Source organism: Engystomops pustulosus, chromosome 2 (assembly GCF_040894005.1).
Source record: "Engystomops pustulosus chromosome 2, aEngPut4.maternal, whole genome shotgun sequence".
NCBI lineage: Eukaryota > Metazoa > Chordata > Amphibia > Anura > Leptodactylidae > Engystomops > Engystomops pustulosus.
In genome coordinates, this window is record NC_092412.1 from 252,459,299 (window position 1) to 252,478,852 (window position 19,554).

Here is a 19,554-nt window from a genome sequence, read left to right on the forward strand (position 1 = left end):
CCTCTCCTATATACTATAACCCCCATTCCTCCTCTCCTATATACTATAACCCCTATTCCTCCTCTCTGATATACTATAACCCCCATCCCTCCTCTCTTATATACTATAACCCCCATTCCTACTCTCCTATATACTATAACCCGCATTCCTCCTCTCCTATATACTATAACCCCTATTCCTACTCTCCTATATACTATAACCCCCATTCCTCCTCTCCTATATACTATAACCCCAATCCCTCCTCTCCTATATACTATAACCCCCATTCCTCCTCTCCCATATACTATAACCCCCATTCCTCCTCTCCTATATACTATAACCCCCATTCCTCCTCTCCCATATACTATAACTCCCATTCCTCCTCTCCTATATACTATAACCCCCATTCCTCCTCTCCTGTATACTATAACCCCCATTCCTCCTCTCCTATATACTATAACCCCCATTCCTCCTCTCCTATATACTATAACCCCATTCCTCCTCTCCTATATACTATAACCCCCATTCCTCCTCTCCTATATACTATAACCCCCATCCCTCCTCTCCTATATACTATAACCCCCATTCCTCCTCTCCTATATACTATAACCCCCATTCCTCCTCTCCTATATACTATAACCCCCATCCTCTCCTATATACTATAACCCCCATTCCTCCTCTCCTATATACTATAACCCCCATTCCTCCTCTCCTATATACTATAACCCCCATTCCTCTTCTCCTATATACTATAACCCCCATTCCTCCTCTCCTATATACTATAACCCCCATTCCTCCTCTCCTATATACTATAACCCCCATCCTCTCCTATATACTATAACCCCCATTCCTCCTCTCCTATATACTATAACCCCCATTCCTCCTCTCCTATATACTATAACCCCCATTCCTCTTCTCCTATATACTATAACCCCCATTCCTCCTCTCCTATATACTATAACCCCCATTCCTCCTCTCCTATATACTATAACCCCCATCCATCCTCTCCTATATACTATAACCCCCATTCCTCCTCTATATTCCTCTAAATTTCCTACAACATATATAAAGTACACTAAACCAAGAAATTAGCACCAAAAAAACATGAAAAAACATTTGTCTATAAGTTCTCTTACACTCCATTCCTAACTGAACAAAACCTTAAAGAGCACATGAGTGATATTTGGTCCATAGATACTTCATTACACCATTTAAAATTTGAAACTTCTTTTATTAATCAATACCATCTAAAAATATCAATGTAACAGTATGACTATTGAAACACAATAAATTGTCCTCGGGATTCCACTAATGCATCCACGCAACACAGATCAGCAGTTGAGCAATGTAAACCCAGGTATATTGTCATGTGTAGGTTAATGGAAAATCCTATAAAGTGCCTGTGCAAAAAAGTTAATAATCCAACCCAACATGTAATTGTAACATCACGGTAAAGTGCTGTGTGCCTTTCCTAAAAATATAATGGCAGAGTCAGTTTACCCATGCTGTTTGTAGCGAGGACGCCAGTACCCCGACGCGCCCCTCAGGGGGCCTGTGTGTGTTTGTGTGGTCTCTTCATATTTAAGCACAGCAGCGTGTCACGTGGGGAGCAGGGGAATACGCCCACACTAGGGCCGGGAACAGACACAGCAGGAAGCCACGCCCACGACCGCGTCATCGCGGGAGCGGCCCGTGCCGTGTCATGTGATCCGTCCAAGTGCTGACGTCACCTCTATCTCCCCGCTGCCCCCCTGGTCCCAGCCCCCCAGTGTCAGACGGAGAGCGCACCGCTGGATCTGGGAATATGTTACCCAAAGACTGCGGCAAGTCTCCGCCGCACGGGAAAGCCGGTATCCAGGGGGAGCAGTTTTCGGGCAGGCTGTGTGAAAAGAGATGGAGAAGATGTCTGATAAGAGAAATATCTGGAAGGTGTTAAATGGAGACAACATCATAATTTATAATGATGTAAAGAGACTGTACTTATATATGGGGAAAATTTGGATAATAGTTATTACTTATATACTAGGTTGTGAATAAAGTGGGAAATTGAATGTGAGTGTATAGGTGAAGCGGAAATAGTGATGTTGAATTGTGCGAAATAAGGATAAATATTCAAAGTTGTGCATCCTAAATGTATAAGCATGCTGCGCATCGATATGATGTGTTATATTATTACGTGAGAATTATAATACTCGTGTTGTATTTAGACCGAGGTGTAATTATTGCATGTGCACAATTTTTTTTCCTCTCCTTCAAACAAAGAAATAAATTATGGTTGTGATTTTGTGAATATCTGTGCACCCTAATACCCCCCCCCCCCCCACTTCTATACCAAGCTAATCCCCCCACAAAAAATACAAATAAAAAACGCACCACCACCCCATAAGTGCCCACCCACCCCCAACCCCCCCCACCCCACACGCACAGAAAAAACCCACACTCCACCCTCCCCCCACCCTTCCCAATCCCTCCCCCATACCCTCCGCCCCCCACCACCACACAGAAAAACCAAAGATGGTAAGATTGGGCCGGTTGGGCCTCAGATCTTACTCAAACTCCAAGCATGTGTAAAGTCCCGTCGAAATCCTGAAGGGAAAGACCCAAAAGGATCCAACTTCCAAATTTTGTTAGATGATGTATGTATGTCTCCATCTCTTGCATCATCTTTCTTATGTCTCCTTATTTTCATGACGTCAAGCATTGTCCTCGCGTCAATCTCCATATCCGAGGCCATCAGACAACGCAGCACAGGAAGATATGTCAAGAATCGTGTTTGTATATTCTACAATAAAACATCATATAGAGAGGTAGAAGGGAAGGTATGGAAACGTGAGAAAAGTAGAGATTTCTTATGCCACTGTGGTCTGTACATATATTCAGAGGCTATAGAGAGTGCAGTTGAAACAGGGCAATTCCAGGAAAAGCATTCATATGGGTCTCATAAGAACGGGGAGAAGGTTAATGCTTCATTGAGGCCTTTTGGAACCTTTGTATCCAAAAGTACAATCCACTTGCACTCCCTCTGTGCCAATAATTTCTTTTTGTTACCCCCCTCTGATACCCAGATGGAGTCTCTCAATTCCGCGGACCCTAAAGGTCTTGGGATCACACTTATGATGTGTTCTAAAATGTCTGGGGATTGTTTTCAGTTGGCTCAGTTCTAGTGGCGTCCTCGCTTGTTGGGCCTTCATTATGTCCCTTACGTGTTCCCTTGTGCGAACCCGTAGTTCTCTGATTGTCATCCCTATGTACACCAAAGGGCAACCACAGGCTGCATAATATATAACATTGCTACTGTTACAGGAGATGTATTCCATTATTTTAAATGTCCTACTTCCGTCGGTAGTGTCAAATTCTTGCGTCCACAAGATGTTTTGGCAGGCTACACAATCCCCGCATGGGAAACATCCCTGCTTCTTACTTCCTTCACCAGCTGGTCTATCTTCAGTACGCTGTCTGTCTGTAATAAAGGCCAGTACTTCGTTAGGATCGCTCTCATTTCAGGCCATTTATCATTGTACGTCGCAATGAATCTGACACAATTGTCCTCAGCTGCTCTCTTTTTGAGAGTGGTTCCGGTAATCAGCAAATCATTTCTAGCCCTATCCGAGCCTCTTTTTATGCTTCTGTTGCTGTACCCCCTATCTTGGAATCTCCCTCTTAGATCTTCGCATTGATGTCTGAAGCTTGTTTCTGATGAACATAGGCGACGGGCACGTAAAAATTGGCCTATGGGTATGGCCCTGATGGTAGACGGGGGGTGAGCCGAGGAGGCATGTAATAACGAATTTACAGAAGTAGACTTTCTGTACATATCAGTCTGCAATAGGCCCTGCGGTCCCACCACAATCTGAATGTCCAAAAAGTCAATCATACTTTGACTGTACTTGTACGTGAGTTTTATATTGAATTTATATAAATTCAGCTGCTGCATGAACCATATCAATTCCTCCTCTCTTCCCTGCCAGATAAATAGGACGTCGTCGATGTAACGCAGCCAGCACTGCACATGGTGGGCGAGCCGCACCCCGTCGTCGCCAAAGACTCCCCTCTCCCAAAGTCCGAGGAAGAGGTTGGCGTATGAGGGGGCGCAGGCTCTCCTATATACTATATTCACAATTTCCTACAACATATATAAAGTGTAGGTAAAAAAGACCATTGTATAAGTTTCTTTATATTTAATATGTTTCTAGAACATTATGCAGATGATCCCAAAAACCCTTGTTTAGTTCTGCATTTTCCAGTTAGTGCACATCTCTTAGACACTTCCATTCTTTCAGGGCTCAGTTCCCTCTTCTCTTCTTCTTCCTCTCTTTTCCTGTGATAGAAGATAATATAAAGTTAGTGACACATTATACTAATAGTTTCTCCCTTCTAATCAGTAATAAATAGTCATTTCTCTCCGTCCTCTTCTCCGGCTGCTGATGGGAAGGCAGAGATCTCTGGAGCCTGATCTGGTGTCAGCAGAGATAATATTACAGGTGACAGTCACTGGGGGAATATACTATAGTCCTGCAGAGGAAACCTCATAGGGACCTCCCCACTGTGTAGGATTATGGGGGGATAGATGGATCACATGGACGACAGGTCATAGATGTTACTGCACTTCACTCATTATTATCCAACTCCACATACAAATAGCACTGGAAACCAAAAATATTCAGTTGTCTCTTCTTCCCCTGTGACCCAGCACTGGAGCATTGATGGACTTACTGGTCTGTAGTTACATGTGGAGAGTGTCTGCTCCACCATCTATCCAGTGACACTGTTACCCGTTTATTACCCCTTATGGTCATGGAGCCATCAGGGATGTATGGAAACGGCTCATGGCGATCCGAAGTAGATCCTGCTGTTGGCTAATCCACAATATACAGTGATATAGTAATAATGCAGTATATTATATAAGCAATCAGACTCCCTAGGGTTCAAGTGCCAAAAAAAATTATTACCAGAATAATTTTTATTATAATTTTTACCAGAACAGAAATAAACATAATCATAAATGCCGATCTATGAAATTATTAAGGAAAAGTGGTGAGTGTCACAATAAAAATGTTTTTATAGTAAAAAGTACAAAAAATTATAAACCCAATTATTATTGGTAATTATTATTATAATTATTATTATAAATATCAGTCTTATTTTGACGTAAAAAAGGAATCTAGACCATTCTTAAAGCTTTCTGCTGTGCTCTGCCCCTTATCTCTCTGTTGGCCCTTCTGTGTTCTGCTTCTAAGCTTTCTGTTGCCTCTGCTGTGCTCTGCTCCTGAGCTCTCTGCTTTCCCTATGGTGCTCTGTTTCTCAGCTCTCAGCTCTCCTTGCTATGTTCTGCTCCTGAGTTCTCTGCTTTCCTTGCTGTGCTCTGTTCCTGAGCTCTCTGCTGTTCCTACTGTGTTCTGCTCCTTAGTTATCTGCTGTCCCTGCTGTGCACTGTTCCTGGGCTCTCTGCTGTCCTTGCTGTGCTCTGTTCCTAAGCTCTCAGCTCTCCTTACTGTGTTCTGCTCCTGAGTTCTCAGCTTTCCCTGCTGTGCTCTGTTCCTGAGCCCTCGGCTGTCCCTGCTGTAATCTGTTCCTGAGCTCTCTGCTGTCCCTGCTGTGCTCTGCTCCTGTGCTCTCAGCTGCCCCTGCTGTGCTCTGCTCCTGAGCTCTCTGCTTTCCCTGCTGTGCTCTGTTCCTGAGCTCTCTGCTGTCCCTGCTATGTTCTCTTCCTGAGCTCTCTGCAGTCCCTACTGTGCTCTGTTCCTGAGCTCTCAGCTGTTCCTGCTGTGCTCTGCTCCTGAGCTCTCTGGTGCCCCTGCTGTGCTCTGTTCCTGAGCTCTCTGCTGTCCCTGCTGTGCTCTGCTCCTCAACTGCATGGCCTGTATAACTCTCATCCTCCATAGACTGTATTGCATTACAAAGCTTGTACTACTACTCCAAATCCACCACACACTGTATTACACTACACAGCTTGTATTACGCCTACTGCTGTGCTCTGTTCCAAAGCTCTCTGCTGTCCTTGCTGTTTTCTACTCCTGAACTCTGTTCTTTCCCTGCTGTGCTCTTCATCTGAGCTCTGTGCAGTCTCTGCTGTGCTCTGCCTCTGAGCCCTGTGCTGTTCCTGCTGTGCTCTGCTTCTGAGCCCTGTGCTGTTCCTGCTGTGCTCTGCTTCTGAGCCCTGTGCTGTTCCTGCTGTGCTCTGCTTCTGAGCCCTGTGCTGTTCCTGCTGTGCTCTGCTTCTGAGCCCTGTGCTGTTCCTGCTGTGCTCTGCTTCTGAGCCCTGTGCTGTTCCTGCTGTGCTCTGCTTCTGAGCCCTGTGCTGTTCCTGCTGTGCTCTGCTTCTGAGCCCTGTTCTGTTCCTGCTGTGCTCTGCTTCTGAGCTCTCTGTACACCTCTACACATACACCACATCCCCTTCTATTACATATATACATATACCACTTACTCTCCTATCATATATACAACATATACATCTACTTACTCATCATCACAGATGGAAAGGGCCACCAATCCAATAAGAAGTACAAGGAAGAGTGATTTCTTCAAGAAAGTCATGTCTGGCCTGTTAAATAAATTAATCTTGGTCAATGAACAGAATATTACTTAGTTCTGCTTAAATGACGTCTACCATCACATTTACTGATAGTAGATGTCCCAAACTTACTTGCTCGTCCCGTCTGTCACTGCATGATCTTGTCTTTATGAAGACAATCGGCATTGTTCTACAAAATACTTTTCAAGATATACAGATGCCCCGTAGGCACTTAGGGCTATGTCACTCGGGTGTCTCTCAGCTCCATCTCCTGCTAAAATATGCACTGCCCCCTCCATGTTCCTGGCACTTGCCACTGCTCACCGATTGTCATGTCAGCAGATCAGTGGGTGGGACCATGCACCACGTACATGGAGGGGCGTGCATACTTTAGCAGGAGTCGAGAGGCACTCAGTTGATATAGACCTGAGCACCTCCGGCTCAAAAATCTTTATAAAATATTTTTTAAAAGAATGCCAATGTCCCAGGACTTTATAACAAAGAGATCAAATGCTGGCAGACAGGAGAGCAAGTAAGTTTGGGACATCGACTCTCGGTAAATAAGATATAAAATTGTATTTTATATACAATGTAATTTTTACTGTTTCAATATGGAAGATGGAGAAAGTAATAATCTCCAGGATTACCCTGGGCTCCTACTCTTCCCTTTCTCCTCCTCCTCCCCCTCTGGTGTGGCTCCTCCCATCAGCTCTGGTCCAGTGCAACACCTTCAATCTTCTTTGATCCATTGTGGCTCCTCCCCTCAGCTCTGGTTAAGTGTGGCTTAAGAGGAGGCGCTGGACCGGAGGAGAGGAGGCGCTGGAGCGAAGGAGAGGAGAGAGGAGAAGATATTTGTCATATTGTAACAATCTCTGCTGTTTCTAGATAAATTGATTTTTTTTTTATCTATGCGCATATATGTTTATGTTTATCCTTACATAAAATATGTATGTTTTTATATTTGTTATAACAAAGTATCTGACCATAAGGATATAAGTCTAATAGAAGTGACATCACATAACATACAATATACATAACAGTAATATAATAAGTAACAATTCCCACCTTGTGATAGAGAAAGTGCAGGACACAGGAGGACAGGACACCTCAGTACAGATCACTTCTTGGGATGGGGGTTATTATACCAGTAACTTGGGGGCGGGGCTCAGCTTGGGGGGAGGAGCTTCATAAGTCATCACCAGAGACTAATCACCAGACCTGATCCTTGTGATCTCCGCTCTCATGTACATAGATGGTTTGTGCGTCTCATGATGTATAATTACCTGCAGATTGTAGGAGCTGAGGACATACAAATATTGTTTCATGTTGATGTTTCCAAATCTTATGACATTTATTAAGTTGATTCATCTATCATATAATAACTGCTCCTCAGTAGAGATGAGCGAGCACTAAAATGCTCGGGTGCTCGTTATTCGAGACAAACTTTTCCCGATGCTCGAGTGCTCGTCTCGAATAACGAGCCCCATTGAAGTCAATGGGAGACTCGAGCATTTTTCAAAGGGACCATGGTTCGGAAATAAAATGTGTTAATTAACTGAAAAAGAAAGTCTTCTGATAAGTTAGCAGATGTATGCAAACATCTGCAATCTATTCTTCACTGTTCCGCGTGTATATTATCTCCCGACAAGTTATCAGATGTGAAGAACAGTGAAGAATAGAATAAAAACATTGAACACAGTGAACACAGGATCATTTAAGTGAAAAACACAGTAAAGAACACAGTGAAGAATAGATTGCAGATGTTCGGCACATCTGCTTACTTGTCGGGAGATACGCTGTCCCGGGATCCGCTCCTCTTCTTCCACTGAAGTCTCCCCGATCTCTCTGTCTCTCTGCCCTTCCCGATGTCTCTGTGCCGCTACCCCAATGTCTCCGTGCGTGCCGCTGCCCCGGTGCCTCCGTGCGTGCCGCTGCCCCGGTGCCTCCGTGCGTGCCGCTGCCCCGGTGCCTCCGTGCGTGCCGCTGCCCCGGTGCCTCCGTGCGTGCCGCTGCCCCGGTGCCTCCGTGCCTGCCGCTGCCCCGGTGTCTCCGTGCCTGCCGCTGCCCCGGTGTCTCCGTGCCTGCCGCTGCCCCAGTGTCTCCGTGCCTGCCGCTGCCCCAGTGTCTCCGTGCCTGCCGCTGCCCCAGTGTCTCCATGCCTGCCGCTGCCCCAGTGTCTCCGTGCCTGCCGCTGCCCGATGTCTCCGTGCCTGCCGCTGCCCGATGTCTCCGTGCCTGCCGCTGCCCGATGTCTCCGTGCCTGCCGCTGCCCGATGTCTCCGTGCCTGCCGCTGCCCCAGTGTCTCCGTGCCTGCCGCTGCCCCAGTGTCTCCGTGCCTGCCGCTGCCAGATGTCTCCGTGCCTGCCGCTGCCCGAAGTCTCCGTGCCTGCCGCTGCCCAGGTGTCTCTGTGCTGCTCCCCGGTGTCTCTGTGCTGCTCCCCGGTGTCTCTGTGCTGCTCCCTGGTGTGTCTGTCCTGCTCACCGTGTTCTTCAATGTGTTCTTCACATGCTATTTTGTTCGCACCGTTCCGTGCGTATCTCCCGACAAGTAAGCAGATGTGCCGAACATCTGTAATCTATTCTTCACTGTGTTTTTCACTGTGTTTTTCACTTAAATGATCCTGTGTTCACTGTTTTTATTCTATTCTTCATTGTTCTTCACTGTGTTTTTTAAATTAAATTCTCGATCTCGAGCAGGGGAAATACTCGTCCGAGCAACGAGCCGTTTCGAGTACCTTAATACTCGAACGAGCATCAAGCTCGGACGAGTATACTCGCTCATCTCTACTCCTCAGCCAAATCCCACGTTTACCCTCCATCACCTTTCCATCGTTTCACAAGTTCACTTCATCCAAATTTATTCTCCCTCTAATCTCCAAGTGTCATCTACCGACCCCCAGACCCTGACACATGTATTGACCAGTTTACCACCGGCTTCTTCACTTTCTCTCCTCCTCCTCTAAACCCATACACACATTTTAAACACTTTTACACACATACATGTATGCACTCATATACACACATTTACATATATATATATATATACATAAAGCTGAGTATGTGTATGTATCTGTGTTTTATATGTGTGTATGTATAAATGTCTCGGTGACTCGGTTTTGAGCCAAAATTTTCACCCTGCGCTTTCCAAAATCCACTTATTACCCCCCCCCCCATATACAGGAGCCAGTGTCTGCTGCTGCTGGGGCAGTTAGAAGCTGAGCCGTGATTGGCTGCTGTTCTGCCACAGGTCATTAATATGAGCTCTGAGCTGTGATTGGTTACTAGAGGCAATGAGTATAAGATGCTTATGTGTGAGGTAAGATGTGAAGTAATATGTGAGGTAATATGATAACCACCATATACAGGAGCCATTGTCTGGTGTGGCAATAATCAACCAATCACAGCTCAGCTTCTATTTTGACATAGGTCATAAATGTGAGCTCTGAGCTTTGATTGGTTACTATAGGCAATGAGTATAATACAGCTTAGGTGTGAGGTAAGATGGATAGGGATAGAGACAGTCAGGTACAGATAGATAGACAGGAAGATTGAGTGACAGAGAGACAGACAGGGAGAGTGAGTGACAGAGAGACAGACAGGGAGAGTGAGTGACAGAGAGACAGATGGTGATAGTGAATAAAGGAGAGACAGACGGGGAGAAGAATGAGTGACAGAGAGACAGGCGGGGAGAATGATACAGTCAGTGAGTGTGAGTGAGTGACAGAGAGACAGACAGGGAGAGTGAGTGACAGAGAGACAGACAGGGACAGTGAGTGACAGAGAGACAGACAGGGAGAGTGCGTCCGTGACAGAGAGACAGGCGGGGAGAGTGAGTGACAGAGAGACAGACAGGGAGAGTGCGTCCGTGACACAGAGACAGGCGGGGAGAGTGAGTGACAGAGAGACAGACAGGGAGAGTGCGTCCGTGACAGAGAGACAGGCGGGGAGAGTGAGTGACAGAGAGACAGACAGGGAGAGTACGTCCGTGACAGAGAGACAGGCGGGGAGAGTGAGTGACAGAGAGACAGACAGGGAGAGTGAGTGACAGAGAGACAGACAGGGAGAGTGAGTGACAGAGAGACAGACAGGGAGAGTGCGTCCGTGACAGAAGACAGCCAGTGAGTGCAACACTGGGATCTACAGCTAGTAATGTATATATAATTGTTTTTTTTTTGTCTATGTTCGCCATTGTTTTGGTGCAGTTGTGGTACGAATGCTGTTTTGCAACTTTCCATTGCACCAAACGAACATAGGACAGAGAAAAGTCACTTTAAAATAGACAAAAGATAAATTGTGTTCACATAGAGGACAATAAGCATGTGGTCAGATCACCTTGTAGCTGAAACAGTTCATTTGAACCACCTAAGAAGTCCTTCAAACTGATGCACGAAGGAACCGAGGGAGGAAGAAAAAACACTTGCCAACGGTCAAAAAAAAACAGTTCCTTTATTTAATCCATACTGTTACAAAAATTAAATCCAACTGTAGGATAAAAAGTAGGGGGACCGTGGACCTACGCGTTTCCAACCTTCTAATAAGGCCCTTACTCATGGTCTGCTCACCTTTTACTTCACACACCTATTTATATAAAAGCACATTAGTGGCACCTGCATTGATCCAATCTGGTCACATCATTTCCGTAATCGGGGAAACACACCCACACTGAAACGCTTCCCGAACCCACAAACACAAGGCACATGTCATGTGATGGAAGAAGGAGGATCCAGAAATGTACAATGATTGACATGTAACAAGTGCAGAATAACAAACCCAACAGGTAAAGTATTTATTAGCAAATCCCTTTAAATGGACTATAATGGACTTTAAAAAAGACGCTGCTTGTTCCAAATTCATTTTTTGCTTAGACTAGTTTTTACAATACTGAACTAAATTCATGATTTTCGATTTGGTACAAAATGACACCCAGTCAGTCCCTGGCATAGAAATAGGACAAAATCCACAGCTAAATTTATCAAGACCGATTGCTCCTTAGAGGGACATGTGCACCAAAAAAACAACAACATTTTTTGGACAAACCAAATGAATTCAGGAAGAACAAAAATGGAATTGAAAGTAGGCAACTAAGTCAAAGACACATTGGGGGGGATTTACTAATTGTGGCGCAAGCACATCTGTCGGCATCGGACATCAGTCTCTGGAAAGCAAAGTCCGATGTATTTACGTGGGGCAAGGCTGTTAGTAATTAATGGGTAGACGGAACTGATCAGTCGGGCGCCATAAAAATGCCAACATCAATGAGATGTGCGCCAAAATCTTACATGGACTGCGCCTTACTTTTGCTATCTGGCCAATTTTTCCTGGTCTATCGTGCGCCAAAAATTGCGCCTAAAAATGCCGACAAAATACATATAATTGTGGAGGATAATGTGGAAACGTTAGGCCACGCCCACTTGCGCAAAAATAAAAAGAGGTGTCGGGATAGTCGGAAATATCTGTTCTTTCTGGTGCAAACTCATTATAAATGATCCGCAACAGTTCTGCACCAAAAAAACATTAAAATCCCGTCATTTTTTTGGCGCAGATTCGATAATACATGTGCCCTATTGGGGCACATTTACTTATCCGTCCAGAGGAGTTTCCCGAAAGTGCATTGTCCGACGATCGTGCACTATGCCGCGATTCACTAAGATCGTGCGTCTAATATCCTGCATGTGTTGCTTCCCTGCTCAGGTCCCCGGAGTTCACCTTCTTCTTTCCAGTGCATGTAAGTGCTTTGGTTGCGACACAATTTTATTCTTAAATTCTGCGCTCAGTCCAAAACAGTTGGATCGTCCGACAGCCCGCCCACAGATTTCTGTCACATGCAAAAATCCGATCGCGTGCGACACAATCCCCTTCTAAATCCCTGTCCCGGCTATGCAAATCCCAAATACTATGGGAAATGTGATCCGCGGACCCGTAGTGAATTAACCCCATTGTAATGATAAATTCCCCCCCATAGGGGGCTATTTATCCTTAGACCCAGCTCCTTGGGACAGTACTATGTCTATTTCTGGAGCTTCGCTGCCACTGGCTCATTGTAACGTATCTGCATAAACCATTCAGCCTCTGGTCTGACGAAGACCTAAGGCTGTCATGACCCCTGAGCGACGATCGGGGGTAACATGGCAGCGCCCATGACCATGGCCGGCGGCAAAGAAGAAGTTTGACACCCGCAATCGGTGCAAGCACTGACCGAGGGTGTTAGCGATGGGTCTTCGCTGCAATATGCAGCAAAGCCCATCTCTATATGAAGAGGGCTCAGTCCGTGAGCCCCCTGCATACACCCTTCATAGCTCTGCGGCGGATATATCTGTCACTGAGCGTGAAGGGGTTAAGACTAGAGATGAGCGAGCACTAAAATGCTCGGGTACTCGTTATTCGAGACGAACTTTTCCCGATGCTCGAGTGCTTGTCTCGAATAACGAGCCCCATTGAAGTCAATGGGAGACTCGAGCATTTTTCAAGGGGACCAAGGCTCTGCACAGGGAAGCTTGGCCAAACACCTGGGAACCTCAGAAAAGGATGGAAACACCACGGAAATGGACAGGAAACAGCAGGGGCAGCATGCATGGATGCCTCTGAGGCTGCTTAATCGCACCATTATGCCAAAATTATGGGCAACAGCATGGCCATGACAGAGTGACAGAATGAAGCTAGATAGCATCTAAAACATCCAATAATTGACCCTGACACTATAGGGGACGGCATGCAGAGGCAGCGGCAGCAGGCTAGAGAGTGTCATGGCGACATACCCTAAATGGACTCAGGCTTCAAACCAATGGGTGGCAGAGAGGAACCAAAGGAGGTGAGCAAGAAGCGCTCAAATAATATCGGTACATGATAAAAGTTTGCCAGTATATTTTGTGGATTACACAGCAGGGTGGCGACAAAGTTAACATGGAAGCCATGAAAACAACCCAAAATTCTGCCTGACACAGCTCGTTTGATAAGGGGACCATGTATGGAGGCAGTGAACTAGCAGTAGATTAAAGGTGCTGCAGTTAAAACTATGTTAGTTGGATCTTGGCATGGAGCTGGCGCTCCGCTGCCAGGCGAGCTTTCGCCAATCCAAGCCCCTGTCTCTAGGCTACTCCCCAAACAGCACTTCTAAGAACCTTTTGTATAAGATCAAGTGTAGTAGCGTTCTTATAAGTTTAGAATATGGCGGGTGAGGGGAATGTAAACAGATGCGCAAGAAGCGCTGAAATAATATCGGTAAATGATAAAAGTTTGCAAGTATATTTTGTGGATTACACAGCAGGGTGGCGACAAAGTTAACAAGTTTGATGTGGAATGCCCTGTAATAGCTCTTGGGTGGTGTGCCTTTTATCGCCTAGGCTCAGCAGTTTGAGCACCGCCTGCTGTCGCTTAGCGACGGCACTGCTGCTGTGCCTAGAGCTACCGACTGATGGCGCCATGGCCACGGATGGTAATTCGGAGGAGGAGGAGGTGGAGGAGGGGTGGGAGGAGGAGGAGGTATACTAGACCTTTGAGACCTGGACTGAGGTAGGCCCCGCAATTCTCTGCGTCGGCAGTATATGACCAGCCCCAGGGTCAGACTCGGTCCCAGCCTGCACCAAGTTAAGTGTAGTAGCGTTCTTATAAGTTTGGGGTGAGGGGAATGTAAACAGATGCGCAAGAAGCGCATGATGCGCATGGAGCTGGCGCTCCGCTGCCAGGCGAGCTTTCGCCAATCCAAGCCCCTGTCTCTAGGCTACTCCCCAAACAGCACTTCTAAGAACCTTTTGTATAAGATCAAGTGTAGTAGCGTTCTTATAAGTTTAGGATATGGCGGGTGAGGGGAATGTAAACAGATGCGCAAGAAGCGCTGAAATAATATCGGTTAATCATAAAAGTTTGCCAGTATATTTTGTGGATAACACAGCAGGGTGGCGACAAAGTTAACAACTTTGATGTGGAATCCATGAAAACAACCCAAATTTCTGCCTGACACACCTCGTTTGATAAGGGGACGATGTATGGAGGCAGCTATATGGACGACGTTTGGAGGTAGCAATGGAGACAACGTGTGGAGGCTGCTATGGAGACAATTTAATTTGGATAGTGCCTGTATGTGGCAGTCCAAAAAAGTTTTCAAACCAGAGGAGCAGGTAGGTGGCCCTCCAGAAAAATGAAATAGATTGAGTGCCTGTATGTGGCAGTCCAAAAAAGTTTTCAAACCAGAGGAGCAGGTAGGTGGCCCTCCAGAAAAATGAAATAGATTGAGTGCCTGTATGTGGCAGTCCAAAAAAGTTTTCAAACCAGAGGAGCAGGTAGGTGGCCCTCCAGAAAAATGAAATAGATTGAGTGCCTGTATCTGGCAGTCCAAAAAAGTTTTCAAACCAGAGGAGCAGGTAGGTGGCCCTCCAGTAAAATGGAATAGATTGAGTGCCTGTATGTGGCACTCCCAAAAATTGTTTAAAACAGAGGACCGGGTAGGTGGCCCTCCAGAAAAATTAAATGCATAAAGTACTATAGCTAGAGCCAGTGGGCCCTGTCAAAAAATAGCCAGTTTCCTCTGCTTTACTGTACAAAGAGGAGGAGAAGGAGGAAAATGAGGAGGAGGAGGAGTGGATAAATTATTCAGGTTGAGCTTCCTTCACCTGGTGGAGATTGGAAATTATGAGAAATCCAGGCTTTATTCATCTTAATAAGCGTCAGCCTGTCAGCGCTGTCAGTCGACAGGCGTGTACGCTTATCGGTGATGATGCCACCAGCTGCACTGAAAACCCGCTCGGACAAGACGCTAGCGGCAGGGCAGGCAAGAACCTCCAAGGCGTACAGCGCCAGTTCGTGCCACATGTCCAGCTTTGAAACCCAGTAGTTGTAGGGAGCTGTGTGATCATTTAGGACGATGGTATGGTCAGCTACGTACTCCCTCACCATCTTTCTGTAAAGATCAGCCCTACTCTGCCGAGACTGGGGACAGGTGACAGTGTCTTGCTGGGGTGACATAAAGCTGGCAAAAGCCTTGTAAAGCGTACCCTTGCCAGTGCTGGACAAGCTGCCTGCTCGCCTACTCTCCCTCGCTACTTGTCCCGCAGAACTACGCACTCTGCCGCTAGCGCTGTCAGAAGGGAAATACTGTTTCAGCTTGTGAACCAGGGCCTGCTGGTATTCATGCATTCTCACACTCCTTTCCTCTCCAGGGATGAGAGTGGAAAGATTTTGCTTGTACCGTGGGTCCAGGAGAGTGAACACCCAGTAATCGGTGCTGGAATAAATTCTTTGAACGCGAGGGTCACGGGATAGGCAGCCTAGCATGAAATCTGCCATATGCGCCAGAGTACCAACGCGTAAGAATTCACTCCCCTCACTGGCCTGACTGTCCATTTCCTCCTCCTCCAACTCCTCCAACTCCTCTTCTTCTGCCCATACACGCTGAACAGTGAAGGACTCAACAATGGTCCCCTCTTGTGTCTCGCCAACATTCTCCTCCTCTTCCTCCTCATCCACCTCCACCTCCTCCGATATGCGCTGAGAAACAGACCTAAGGGTGCTTTGGCTATCAACAAGGGAATCTTCTTCCCCCGTCTCTTGTGACGAGCGCAAAGCTTCCGACTTCATGCTGATCAGAGAGTTTTTCAACAGGCCAAGCAGCGGGATGGTGAGGCTGATGATGGCGGCATCACCACTGACCATCTGTGTTGACTCCTCAAAGTTACTCAGCACCTGACAGATATCAGACATCCACGTCCACTCCTCATTGTAGACTTGAGGAAGCTGACTGACCTGACTACCAGTTCTGGTGGAAGTTGACATCTGGCAGTCTACAATCGCTCGGCGCTGCTGGTAAACTCTGGATAACATGGTCAGTGTTGAATTCCACCTCGTGGGCACGTCGCACAACAGTCGGTGAGCGGGCAGTTGGAGGCGGCGCTGCGCTGCCCTGAGAGTGGCAGCATCTGTGCTGGACTTCCTGAAATGCGCACAGATGCGGCGCACCTTCGTGAGCAAATCAGACAGATTGGGGTATGTCTTGAGGAAACGCTGAACTATCAGATTTAACACATGGGCCAGGCATGGCACATGTGTCAGTCTGCCGAGTTGCAGAGCCGCCACCAGGTTACGGCCGTTGTCACACACAACCATGCCTGGCTTCAGGTTCAGCGGTGCCAGCCACAGATCAGTCTGCGCCGTGATGCCCTGTAATAGTTCTTGGGCGGTGTGCCTTTTATCGCCTAGGCTCAGCAGTTTGAGCACCGCCTGCTGTCGCTTAGCGACGGCACTGCTGCTGTGCCTAGAGCTACCGACTGATGGCACCATGCCCACGGATGGTAGTTCGGAGGAGGAGGTGGAGGAGGGGTGGGAGGAGGAGGAGGCATAGTAGGCCTTAAACACCTGGACCGAGGTAGGCCCCGCAATCCTCGGCGTCGGCAGTATATGACCAGCCGCAGGGTCAGACTCGGTCCCAGCCTCCACCAAGTTAACCCAATGTGCCGTCAGCGATATATAGTGGCCCTGCCCGGCAGCACTCGTCCACGTGTCCGTGGTCAGGTGGACCTTGTCAGAAACGGCGTTGGTCAGGGCACGGATGATGTTGTCTGACACGTGCTGGTGCAGGGCTGGGACGGCACATCGGGAAAAGTAGTGGCGGCTGGGGACCGAATACCGAGGGGCGGCCGCCGCCATGAGGTTGCGAAAGGCCTCGGTCTCTACTAGCCTATAGGGCAGCATCTCCAGGCTAAGCAATCTGGAGATGTGGACATTAAGGGCTTGGGCGTGCGGGTGGGTTGCACTATATTTGCGTTTCCGCTCCAGCGTCTGGGGTATGGAGAGCTGAACGCTGGTGGATGCTGTGGAGGATCGTGGAGGCGACGATGGGGTTTTTGTGGCAGGGTCCTGGGCAGGGGGCTGACTATCAGCTGACACAGGGGAAGGAGCAGTGGTGTGCACGGCCGGAGATGAACGGGCTTGTTGCCACTGAGTGGGGTGTTTAGCATTCATATGCCTGCGCATACTGGTGGTAGTTAAGCTAGTAGTGGTGGAACCCCTGCTGATCCTGGTTTGGCAAATGTTGCACACCACAGTCCGTCGGTCATCCGGTGTTTCCTTAAAGAACCTCCAGACTTCGGAAAATCTAGCCCTCGCCGCAGGAGCCCTCGCCACGGGAGCTTCACTAGTTGACACATTTGGCGCTGATGCACCAGCTCTGGCCCTGCCTCTCCGTCTGGCCCCACCACTGCCTCTTCCAACCTGTTCTGGTCGAGGACTCTCCTCCGTCTCAGAAGCACTTTGTTCACCCGGCCTCTCAACCCAGCTTGGGTCTGTCACCTCATCATCCTCCGATCCCTCAGTCTGCTCCCCCCTCGGACTTCCTGCCCTGACAACAACTTCCCCACTGTCTGACAACCGTGTCTCCTCATCGTCGGACACCTCTTTAGACACTTCTTCCACTACGTCAAGAAGGTCATCATCACCCACAGACTGCGACTGGTGGAAAACCTGGGCATCGGAAAATTGCTCAGCAGCAACCAGACAAGTGGTTTGTGAGTGTGGTAAGGGTCCAGAAAACAGTTCCTCAGAGTATGCCGGTTCAAATGGCAAATTTTCCTGGGAGGGGGCAGACTGGGGGGGAGGAGGCTGAGGTGCAGGAGCTGGAGGAGTGCCGATTTCGGTGACATGGGTGGACTGCGTGGAAGACTGACTGGTGGACAAATTGCTCGAAGCATTGTCGGCAATCCACGACATCACCTGTTCGCACTGTTCTGGCCTCAACAGTGCTCTACCACGAGTCCCAGTAACTTCAGACATGAACCTAGGGAGTGTAGCTCTGCGGCGTTCCCCTGCTCCCTCATAAGCAGGTGGTGTCTCACCCCGGCCAGGACCACGGCCTCTGACCCCTGCAGTAGTTGGACGCCCACGTCCCCGCCCTCGTCCTCTACCCCTAGCCCTCGGGTTAAACATTTTTAAAATGAGAGTTATAACTTTAATTTTTTTTTAACTTTTTTTTGTGTTTTTTTGGTTTTATTTGTGTTTTTTAGTTTTTAAAACCAAACGATGCTATCCTATTGCTATGGCTATTTTCTAGCCAAGTATGAAAGCACACTACTATGCCAGATGAGATGACGCTGAGTTATTAAACAAAATAAACGTAAAATAAAAAAGGAAATGGCAGACTGTGCCTAATTGAAATCCAACCCCTAATAAATTTTCCCACTTCGGTCTTTGCAATGGATATGTGCGTCACTAAGCGCAAAACACAGCGGTCGCAAGTCTCACTACAAATTGCTCACAATTTGCTAGTAGATGCACTGCAGCAAGTACAGCCACCAGCAGATCAACCAGAAATCAAATATATATAACGCTACTGTAGGCGTAAGTAAGCCGTTTGGATTCTCCTATGGCTATTTTCTAGCCAAGTATGAAAGCACACTACTATGCCAGATGAGATGACACTGAGTTATTAAAAAAATAAACGTAAAATAAAAAGTAAATGGCAGACTGTGCCTAATTGAAATCAAACCCCTAATAAATTTTCCCACTTCGGTGTTTGAGGTGGATATGTGCGTCACTAAGAGCTAAACACAACGGTAGCAAGTCCCCCTGCAAATTCCTCACAATATGGTACTAGCTGCAAATAAAAAAAAAAAGTATAATGTTATTGTAGCCCTAAGAAGGGCTGTTGGGTTCTTGGAGAATCACTCCTGCCTAACAGTAAGCTAATAGAACACCCTAACGCTTTCCCTGACCAGCAGCAGCTCTCTCCCTAGCGGCATCCAGACACAGAATGATCCGAGCAGCGCGGGCAGCGGCTAGTCTATCCCAGGGTCACCTGATCTGGCCAGCCAACCACTGCTATTGACGTGTAAGGGTACCACGTCATGCTGGGTGGAGTGCAGAGTCTCCTGGCTTGTGATTGGCTCTGTTTCTGGCCGCCAAAAAGCAAAACGGCGGGAGCTGCCATTTTCTCGAGCGGGCGAAGTATTCGTCCGAGCAACGAGCAGTTTCGAGTACGCTAATGCTCGACCGAGCATCAAGCTCGGACGAGCATGTTCGCTCATCTCTAGTTAAGACCACTTGGTAAGTTCATAAATCTCTGCATTAATTCATACTCCCG

The 19,554-nt window shown here is 47.4% G+C and overlaps 1 long non-coding RNA gene across 1 annotated transcript; it reads right to left on the reverse strand.

Annotated features, from left to right (window-relative positions):
• Positions 1 to 4,143: 4,143 nt before the first annotated feature.
• Positions 4,144 to 7,651, reverse strand: LOC140119634 (uncharacterized). The gene is made up of 3 exons (XR_011853407.1): positions 7,556 to 7,651; positions 6,440 to 6,520; positions 4,144 to 4,297 (listed from the first exon to the last, which is right to left on the reverse strand). It is a non-coding gene; the product is annotated as an uncharacterized lncRNA (long non-coding RNA).
• Between the last annotated feature and the right edge of the window lie 11,903 nt (positions 7,652 to 19,554).